This window comes from Haliotis rubra, unplaced genomic scaffold (assembly GCF_003918875.1).
Source record: "Haliotis rubra isolate DU_JTF1 unplaced genomic scaffold, ASM391887v1 Scf2, whole genome shotgun sequence".
NCBI lineage: Eukaryota > Metazoa > Mollusca > Gastropoda > Lepetellida > Haliotidae > Haliotis > Haliotis rubra.
In genome coordinates this window covers 5002799-5014328 of record NW_025766002.1, presented here as the reverse complement: position 1 = coordinate 5014328, position 11530 = coordinate 5002799, and the positions used below count along the sequence as shown (strand labels likewise).

The 11530-nt window shown below is 39.7% G+C and overlaps 1 long non-coding RNA gene across 1 annotated transcript; it reads left to right on the top strand.

Annotated features, from left to right (window-relative positions):
* Positions 1-4402: 4402 nt before the first annotated feature.
* On the top strand, positions 4403-11250 carry LOC124275416. The gene is made up of 3 exons (XR_006898273.1): positions 4403-4434; positions 5287-5289; positions 11037-11250. It is a non-coding gene; the product is annotated as an uncharacterized LOC124275416 (long non-coding RNA).
* Positions 11251-11530: the final 280 nt, after the last annotated feature.

Genomic DNA, 11530 nt, shown 5'->3' with positions numbered 1-11530 from the left:
TGTGTGTAACAGATACACAAGTCACACTGTTGAGTATGTATTAGACCTACCTACCCTACTTATATTGCCGCTATAAGATCCCTTCATATTAGGAATAATAAATAATCGAGTTTTGACCAGCTATTAAGAAAATATTTTCTTAGCCTCTTGACAATGGATAACTTTAGACAGGCAGGCAGGCAGGCAGACAGACAGACAGACAGACAGACATTTGTTATTCAGTATATAAGGCGATGGCTCACATTACAGAATGATTTTACATTTTATTTGATGCTGGTAAACCAGTAACGGGTCATACATTATTGCTTTTGTAAACTATCCAACATTTTTGCACAATGTCCAGGCATAATATACCCTTCTAAAGATAACATATGAATCTTATGTGCAGAATACTGACTGAAATTTATGCATTTCTAATTTAACAAGCCTTTATCAGAAACCTTAGCAATACTTATCAAAAAAACATCTTTACATGACACAAGTCGTACACAACTCTCCCTACACGGGCTACCATTGTATGGTGGAAAATATTGATTTTCTGCATCTTTGTAACACTGACAAACAATCAATAAGTGGCATTCCTCCCTTCATATTTGAAGATGAAAGTGTATTAAATGACCATTGAAACTCTCGTGTAAACGGGTGTAAATATGTAATAAAGTGTGACAACCCCGGTGATACTCGTATTGATCCAACTCATAAAAAACACCAGTCGTCCCGATCAGATTCTGCCTTTGCGCAAAATACCAAAATGTAAGTCCGTTGGCTTATGAAAAGAAATCTCCAGTATTTGACCATTTATGTATATGTATTTTCTCACATTTCCGTGAAGGTTTTAGACAGTCGACTGTGGCAATGACAGTTGTGCAGGTAAATTATTGATGAATACGTCTGTGATAGCGAACGTCAAGATCACAAGTAAATGACACTTAGTATTAGAGCCAATTAACCAACTTATAAAACCTTGTCGCCCTTACACGGTAGTGGATCAAAGTATGTGTAAACGTATGTGAAAGTCTTTAATATATAGCAGCCAATGTGAACATATCAGCAGCACCATTTGCGTTTTGGAGCCACCCCAAAGGTCAGCGACAAGCCTTTCGTCGTTGGAATGTACCAACGTTAGACTTTATTAGTGAAAATGATGCATTTGTAAAAAGTATTCGATTGATTTATAAGGAACTTAAAGTATCTGACATGTGTAACAAGACCTTGTGTCACGACGGATGTTTTGATAGAACAATTTAGTCAGGCATCGGGTACCTCCCATTAGAGCTTGTTTCACAAAGTCACTTTGGACAAGAGACGGCTTAGCGGAGTTTCTACAAAAGTAAACATTTTTCAACGCAAACCTTGTTTATTTGCACCCTATAATAAATAACCTTTCCTAAAATACTAAAAATACATTTCTGAAAATACTGTACACAAATATATTTTTCCATTTACCTTTTTCTAGGCGTCATTCAAGAACTTGTACAACTATCGGTGACATTTTGTTTCATTAGTTTCAAATGTAACTCTTTCAGACACGTAATTGCATAATTCCGTTGTCCCTGATCAGGCAGTCACGTGTATGGGGGGATGCCCTCTCAGGTTGTCAGACCGTCTCAGCACACGTTCCGTCCTTTGCTGAGAACTTGCGAGAAGAATCGCACTCCTTTAACGCATAAAATATAATTTCTTAACTTCGTTGTATGACATACTATCACATGAGCTGTCACAAATGTCAATACATGGATATTTCCTTACTCCACTAGCCCGTTAAACCTCAAATATAGTATGACCAGAAATTATTGAGAATTTTAGGAATACTAAGTGCTTGGTTTCATTCAAGAGAGACAACTCCGTTAATCCTTTTTCATTAGTTTGTGAAGAGTTATCCCCCCTTTGTTTACTTGCTCGCAGACGACATTTTCAGTGATCCTCATTATGGATAATTTAGAGAAGAGGAAGTTGATTTTAGAGTATTATAACAAGGACATCATATCAGCTACAGTGGTTTCAAGTAGAACAGGCATCCCTTTGTCCACTGTTTAGCGTGTTTTGCAAAATATTGCAAATGGATATGACATTGAGCACCAGGGAGGCGCAGGTAGGCCCAGAAAATTGACTGTCAGTGACAGTAGGCGGCTTGGTATTCTTGTTTCTAAAAACAAACGAAGGAGTTTAGAAAACTTAAGGCTGGATATGATTGATAGGAGACATTTAGAACTGAGCTGCATGCAATGGGTTGGCAGAAACGTCGAGGAATTCCATCACCGATCATGAAACCTGCACAAAAGGAGCGAAGGTTGAACTGGTGCTTACAGCATAGAAATTTTAACTGGGACAATGTGATTTTCTCAGATGAAAGTTCTGTGTGACTGTTTCCTAATACACTGAAATTCTGGACCAAACAAACTGAAAAACCTTTGTATCAGCGCCAAAAGTACAGTCCGAAATTGAACGTGTGGGGTGGCAATCTGTGTTAGGGGCAACGCCCCTCTGTGTATTTGAAAGGAATATTAACAGTGAGCGGTACACAGATATTCTCGAGGGACATTTACTTCCATCTTCTCACGTGTTCTATGGAACTTTTTTGGATTTTCCAGTAGGACAAAGACCCCAAACATCGTTAAAAGCATTCACAGGCCTGGTTTCGGACCCAAAATATGACATTATTAGATTGGCAAAACTATAGCCAAGACCTAAATCCAATAGAAAATGTTTTGGGACTTATGAAGGAATGTGTCAATAAGAAAAATCTAAAAAATATTGCTGAAATGAAAGAAGAGGTGGTCCAATATTGGGACAGCATGGACCACGACTTTCTTTGATCAGTGGTATGCCCCGCCGCTTTGAAGCCTGCATTGCTGCCCATGGTGACTTGACAAAATACTAACTGTTCACTTCTCTTTGAATCTGGAGTTATGTTCTGCTAATATTCAGATTTAATACGTGAGTAATGAGTGAAAAAAATAAAATAATTACAATCTTTAAATTCACAATAATTTCTGGTTGTACTGTATATAGAGGGATTTGTACATATATCATGTCAGTATATTATAATTTCCATTGTTTTTTCCAATGTTTTTGCTTCTGTGTTGATTTCCGTAATCAATTCCAGTAATTCGGTGGTGGTTACCACGACAACACAATGTACAGCATGCTATCTCATTCATGTAAAACTTTCTCAGGATTATACTCGAAGATTTCAATATGTTCTGTTTTAGCTTTGCTTTTGGTGTCAAACATGCGCTTTGTGTCTGTATGGTCTAGATCTATTGTATTGTCACCATAGTTTTGATCACACAAATACTTAATTAGACATATTCAACTGAAGTTAGATATTTTTGTTTTGGCAGAATAATTGTGCGGTATAATGTTTTTCTATAGCAACTGACCTGCACAGAAACATTCCAGCATATACTATAACGAGTACCCGCCATGGCAGCAATATGGCGGAAGGCTGAATTTTTCACGAGGCAAGCGACAGCAAACGTTTCTGACTTGTAGACAGGACCGTAGGCAAAACGTAATTTCTATAACATTGTACAGTAATTACTAATGAAAGACAAAGAACGCATGATACACTATGGTCGCTACTGGTAAAAATAGTATACTACCTCCATTACATCCTAGGACATTTCCGGGTACTCCACTCCTCACTATGAACTATACACAACTATACAGGGTACATCCAAGTCATTAGGGTATGATCCATAACACGTGGAATAATCTTGACTTGGTCACTGCTGGTCTAACACACTGACCAGGAACACAAATATACAAAACAGGTGTGTTGACGACGCAATATATGGGTCAGAGTTCCACTGGCTGGTTACACCATAATACACCACAAGGGACATTTCCGGGTACTGTACACAACTACACATGATCTATTAGGGTATGGTCCATAATACGTGGAATAATCATGTGACTTGGTCACTGCTGGTCTAACTCACTGACCAGGAACAGAAATACATTGAGCGGGGTGTGCTGGTGACGCAATATGTCTTCCGTGCTCACGCTTGGCTCATTTGAATACACCACAAGGGACACAACTCCGTATTTGCCTCTCAATATTTGATTTGTAGATGATTTCATCTCCAAACTATTTGTAATGAAAATGTCATGATATGATAATTCCTATCAATGCAAAATGAAATGAATTTCACGTTATTTATAGGTTTATGTTCTGAAAGTATATGTGTATACATCGTAGGCAGCAAGAGTTGTATGATCCCCATGGAGTTGAAATTAAAAATACGATGTGCCGTTGTGATGGACATCCAAAGATCGAGGGAATAACAAAGCGCCTTTGAGCAGTTGAACTCGATATCGGCGCTATAGAAATGTTAGTATAATAATATATTATTATGTGTGTGTGTGTGTGTGTGTGCGCGTGAACGTGTGTGTATTTGTGCTCTCTCTCTCTTAGTACATTATTTGCTTGTGCACACGCACTCATTCTCTAACACACACGCACGCGCACACACACACACACTCACTTACTCACAAGCACACACAGAATGTGGCCTTGGAGGACAATTCCCAACATGAAGAATCTGTCTCCAAAACTGTGTCCGATCCTGATCCCTGTTTAGATTGACTGTCATCATATGTAACTGTTCGTATCAGTGAATACTTGACTTGCCTTCGCATGTGTGTGTGACGGCTGCGATCGGCTGGCTGAGTTATATTTGCCTTCCCACAGCTCCTGGTACCATCCCCATTTGACTGTGGCTCATAAACAAATGCTTAATAATATATGTCCTTCATAAGTGAGAATGAATGTTTCGAGAATTCATCTTAATGGTTTGAAAATGTTTTCATCACTTTCATTAGACTTAAACCATCATTAAACTTAAAGGAATTTTGATATATCAACAAGGCGTACCCATATTTACCGGTGTTTGTACATGCACATGCATCAGGGGAAGTAGATACAACCAACCGACCAGGTAGTAGAAGTTCATTTTTGACATGCACTTCGTCCACAGTATTGGTATCCTGTTGGAAGCCAAAATCGTGCAGCAAAAAGACGTTAAGAAATTAAAAGAATTGCTTCTCAGGCATTACGTTTGACTGACTCATTTTAGTTTTGTTTATTTCAACACTTGAAACCTATATTTTCAGGATCGATACCACCCTATGTTGTTTTCAATAATTAGTCATGCTCTTTATTATATATATTACAATTATGTGTTGTGTCTGTGAATTGTCTGGTAAACCAAGGCCAAACGTCGTCTCAACATGAGGCGGTTCAGTGTACACAAGAATGATCGAAATGCCGGTGTGCTCCAGGAAGTATTGTAAATCTTACTTCCATTGAATTATCTGTTGAGTTGTTTATGAATTAAACGTTTCAAACGTGTGATCTTATTTTCAGTGTAATAATGGCCTGTAATTTTTCTGACAGCCTGATGAATGAGCCGAATCCCCGATGTGTTAGACCCATGGCTGCCGTGACCAACAACAACACGAGCAGCCCTCGTGAGTCCAGGGTTGGCGGTTCCCAGTGTCTTGGGTGTCGTGGAGCAAGGTGCGTGTCGAAACTAACACGTACAAAAGTTTTATGTAACGTTAAATAAAGGGACATTGGTGTTTTGGAAGCCTCTCTGGTGTTGTAAAGGGTGTGAATATAGGCCGGTTGAATTGAGGAGGGAATGATAGGGAATTAAAAGAATTGCTTCTCAGGCATTACGTTTGACTGACTCATTTTAGTTTTGTTTATTTCAACACTTGAAACCTATATTTTCAGGATCGATACCACCCTATGTTGTTTTCAATAATTAGTCATGCTCTTTATTATATATATTACAATTATGTGTTGTGTCTGTGAATTGTCTGGTAAACCAAGGCCAAACGTCGTCTCAACATGAGGCGGTTCAGTGTACACAAGAATGATCGAAATGCCGGTGTGCTCCAGGAAGTATTGTAAATCTTACTTCCATTGAATTATCTGTTGAGTTGTTTATGAATTAAACGTTTCAAACGTGTGATCTTATTTTCAGTGTAATAATGGCCTGTAATTTTTCTGACAGCCTGATGAATGAGCCGAATCCCCGATGTGTTAGACCCATGGCTGCCGTGACCAACAACAACACGAGCAGCCCTCGTGAGTCCAGGGTTGGCGGTTCCCAGTGTCTTGGGTGTCGTGGAGCAAGGTGCGTGTCGAAACTAACACGTACAAAAGTTTTATGTAACGTTAAATAAAGGGACATTGGTGTTTTGGAAGCCTCTCTGGTGTTGTAAAGGGTGTGAATATGGGCGGTTGAATTGAGGAGGGAATGATAGGGAATTAAAAGAATTGCTTCTCAGGCATTACGTTTGACTGACTCATTTTAGTTTTGTTTATTTCAACACTTGAAACCTATATTTTCAGGATCGATACCACCCTATGTTGTTTTCAATAATTAGTCATGCTCTTTATTATATATATTACAATTATGTGTTGTGTCTGTGAATTGTCTGGTAAACCAAGGCCAAACGTCGTCTCAACATGAGGCGGTTCAGTGTACACAAGAATGATCGAAATGCCGGTGTGCTCCAGGAAGTATTTTAAATCTTACTTCCATTGAATTATCTGTTGAGTTGTTTATGAATTAAACGTTTCAAACGTGTGATCTTATTTTCAGTGTAATAATGGCCTGTAATTTTTCTGACAGCCTGATGAATGAGCCGAATCCCCGATGTGTTAGACCCATGGCTGCCGTGACCAACAACAACACGAGAAGCCCTCGTGAGTCCAGGGTTGGCGGTTCCCAGTGTCTTGGGTGTCGTGGAGCAAGGTGCGTGTCGAAACTAACACGTACAAAAGTTTTATGTAACGTTAAATAAAGGGACATTGGTGTTTTGGAAGCCTCTCTGGTGTTGTAAAGGGTGTGAATATAGGCCGGTTGAATTGAGGAGGAATGATAGGGAATTAAAAAGAATTGCTTCTCAGGCATTACGTTTGACTGACTCATTTTAGTTTTGTTTATTTCAACACTTGAAACCTATATTTTCAGGATCGATACCACCCTATGTTGTTTTCAATAATTAGTCATGCTCTTTATTATATATATTACAATTATGTGTTGTGTCTGTGAATTGTCTGGTAAACCAAGGCCAAACGTCGTCTCAACATGAGGCGGTTCAGTGTACACAAGAATGATCGAAATGCCGGTGTGCTCCAGGAAGTATTGTAAATCTTACTTCCATTGAATTATCTGTTGAGTTGTTTATGAATTAAACGTTTCAAACGTGTGATCTTATTTCCAGTGTAATATGGCCTGTAATTTTTCTGACAGCCTGATGAATGAGCCGAATCCCCGATGTGTTAGGACCCATGGCTGCCGTGACCAACAACAACACGAGCAGCCCTCGTGAGTCCAGGGTTGGCGGTTCCCAGTGTCTTGGGTGTCGTGGAGCAAGGTGCGTGTCGAAACTAACACGTACAAAAGTTTTATGTAACGTTAAATAAAGGGACATTGGTGTTTTGGAAGCCTCTCTGGTGTTGTAAAGGGTGTGAATATAGGCCGGTTGAATTGAGGAGGGAATGATAGGAATTAAAAGAATTGCTTCTCAGGCATTACGTTTGACTGACTCATTTTAGTTTTGTTTATTTCAACACTTGAAACCTATATTTTCAGGATCGATACCACCCTATGTTGTTTTCAATAATTAGTCATGCTCTTTATTATATATATTACAATTATGTGTTGTGTCTGTGAATTGTCTGGTAAACCAAGGCCAAACGTCGTCTCAACATGAGGCGGTTCAGTGTACACAAGAATGATCGAAATGCCGGTGTGCTCCAGGAAGTATTGTAAATCTTACTTCCATTGAATTATCTGTTGAGTTGTTTATGAATTAAACGTTTCAAACGTGTGATCTTATTTTCAGTGTAATAATGGCCTGTAATTTTTCTGACAGCCTGATGAATGAGCCGAATCCCCGGTGTGTTAGACCCATGGCTGCCGTGACCAACAACAACACGAGCAGCCCTCGTGAGTCCAGGGTTGGCGGTTCCCAGTGTCTTGGGTGTCGTGGAGCAAGGTGCGTGTCGAAACTAACACGTACAAAAGTTTTATGTAACGTTAAATAAAGGGACATTGGTGTTTTGGAAGCCTCTCTGGTGTTGTAAAGGGTGTGAATATAGGCCGGTTGAATTGAGGAGGGAATGATAGGGAATTAAAAGAATTGCTTCTCAGGCATTACGTTTGACTGACTCATTTTAGTTTTGTTTATTTCAACACTTGAAACCTATATTTTCAGGATCGATACCACCCTATGTTGTTTTCAATAATTAGTCATGCTCTTTATTATATATATTACAATTATGTGTTGTGTCTGTGAATTGTCTGGTAAACCAAGGCCAAACGTCGTCTCAACATGAGGCGGTTCAGTGTACACAAGAATGATCGAAATGCCGGTGTGCTCCAGGAAGTATTGTAAATCTTACTTCCATTGAATTATCTGTTGAGTTGTTTATGAATTAAACGTTTCAAACGTGTGATCTTATTTTCAGTGTAATAATGGCCTGTAATTTTTCTGACAGCCTGATGAATGAGCCGAATCCCCGGTGTGTTAGACCCATGGCTGCCGTGACCAACAACAACACGAGCAGCCCTCGTGAGTCCAGGGTTGGCGGTTCCCAGTGTCTTGGGTGTCGTGGAGCAAGGTGCGTGTCGAAACTAACACGTACAAAAGTTTTATGTAACGTTTAATAAAGGGACATTGGTGTTTTGGAAGCCTCTCTGGTGTTGTAAAGGGTGTGAATATAGGCCGGTTGAATTGAGGAGGGAATGATAGGGAATTAAAAGAATTGCTTCTCAGGCATTACGTTTGACTGACTCATTTTAGTTTTGTTTATTTCAACACTTGAAACCTATATTTTCAGGATCGATACCACCCTATGTTGTTTTCAATAATTAGTCATGCTCTTTATTATATATATTACAATTATGTGTTGTGTCTGTGAATTGTCTGGTAAACCAAGGCCAAACGTCGTCTCAACATGAGGCGGTTCAGTGTACACAAGAATGATCGAAATGCCGGTGTGCTCCAGGAAGTATTGTAAATCTTACTTCCATTGAATTATCTGTTGAGTTGTTTATGTATTAAACGTTTCAAACGTGTGATCTTATTTTCAGTGTAATAATGGCCTGTAATTTTTCTGACAGCCTGATGAATGAGCCGAATCCCCGGTGTGTTAGACCCATGGCTGCCGTGACCAACAACAACACAAGCAGCCCTCGTGAGTCCAGGGTTGGCGGTTCCCAGTGTCTTGGGTGTCGTGGAGCAAGGTGCGTGTCGAAACTAACACGTACAAAAGTTTTATGTAACGTTAAATAAAGGGACATTGGTGTTTTGGAAGCCTCTCTGGTGTTGTAAAGGGTGTGAATATAGGCCGGTTGAATTGAGGAGGGAATGATAGGGGAATGGGGCATATTTCTTATTAAATATATGATCCACACTTCGTAAGAGAGACCGGGTCCATCATTGCCAGGTACTTGCACATGACCCTCATAGAGCAAGGTGCGTGTCTAGACCAACACATAGTCCCTGAATAAAATGTGTATGTCACTAGTGAATAAGAATAATTCTACAAGGGTAACAAGTAGTAAGGAATTATTAAGTCTCTTCATTTCTGGGGATGACAAGGATGTGAATGTAGGCTGACTTGGCTGAGAAGGTGGGGTGAGAGAGGAATGGGTAAAACGTGTGATTACATATATGCTCTTCAGTTCGACCCAGACACTCGATCCATGAGGTGCCAGGTAGAAGTCGTGCTCGCAATAAGTATAGGATGTCAATATTTGCTCAAAGCAAATCTTTCTAAGTCTTTGAATCAAAGCTTTGGAGTATCCCGCATTTGGTTAGGATGATTTGTTAACACTCGTAAACAGATACAATCAATCGGTGTTTTTAAGTAATTGACATAACAGTTTGGACCATTGCGATCGACGGGTAGTGGAGGAAATTGAACGATGGTAAAATTTATGGTTTTCTGATTTACAGACAGCAAACGGGGCAGCAACATCCAGTCCAGTGCTCCCAGGAGAGTGTACTGGACGCCCACAGTAGGATGTCCGTTTGAACCCACGACTTGAGAGACTGGACTTCATGGTCCAAGGGTCGTACAACGGAGTTCGCCAAACTTGCAACCCGCCATCACATCACTGTAGAGGAGATGGCCTCTTGGTTTCAGACTTTGTGTTCGATAGGCTAAAAGCTGATAATGTTTTGTCTGTGGTGTTGCTTCTGTATCTACTGAATCTTTTATGCGCTTGTGATGCGTTGATTGGGAATATGTTACCTCTAACGTGTAGCGATGTTATCTCGTTGCATGGAGATATTTGTCATGTATTCATAGAGGTGCTTGCCACCCTACTAATTGAACATATCTGGTTGCATATTTTCCATATTACCACAGTGACTCATATTCAGCCCTTTATTTTGATATCTATATCTCCATTTTCAACTTTGTACTCCACTATGTCAGGATAGGTATGCTTACATATCAATCTTCTGAGGTTCAGGACAGTTTATGACAATAAATGCCATCTGAAGTTTACTGAACATAGTGTGTAGTATGTTGGACTTCCTCAATGATGTTGCCTGTGTAACATTTCAGGATAAAACATTTAGGCAAGAAGCTGACGTTCCCAAGGACGTGAGTTGTGCTCCGCTACTTGCGGATCTGTTGTTTTATGCATATGATTCAGACTTTCAGCTTAAGTTGGCAAAAACAAGACAAGGTAATATGGCCAAGACGTTTAACTTTAGCTTCAGGTATATCGTTGATCGAACAGCCACTGCCCTTCTTCTGATTTACACTCCGAAGTCGCCTGAGTAGTCAATAGCCTCCATGTGTAGCCGGCTACTGTGTCGACTCAGATCAGATGGAAGTAATGAAAAACGAGAAACAAATTTATTTCAACACACTGCGGGTCACTGTTCATGTCTGAATTTCTTTGTAGTTGACTCAGCATAGATATATGAGCTTGTGATGAGGGTGGTTATAGTTCTTCAGCAATATTCCAGCGATATCCCATCACTGACTGGAGGCATTGCTGTTATGTATCCTCGGCGATCCATGTGATAGTGGGAAGTGAGGAATTATCAGAAGAAGGTGCTGTAAAAACACCCACACTCCTACCCAAGTTACACAAAACCAAATATTTTCTAATATATATTGACTTCTCGAGTGATTATACATGTTTTGCTAACATTATCTAATATATCAACAGCTATTACATGAACATATGTGTATAGCCTGGCCTTAAAGAAGCAATAAAAATATGAAATATGACCACCTCAGCAAGCTCCTTGTCCGACTACAGGAAGCTAAACAGACCAACCCTAGTTCCGCACAAAATGTCAACCACTTGACCTGTGGTCACATTCAGTATAAGTCGTCATGGAAACAAGACAGCTCTAAATATTAATAAATATGGCCAGCTATAATTACTGGATGAGTGTACCTTTAGAAAACATAAAACTCTTACAAAAAATCACCCAGTCACAACTGTCAGAATATTCAGTCTGCACTGAGTGCTTG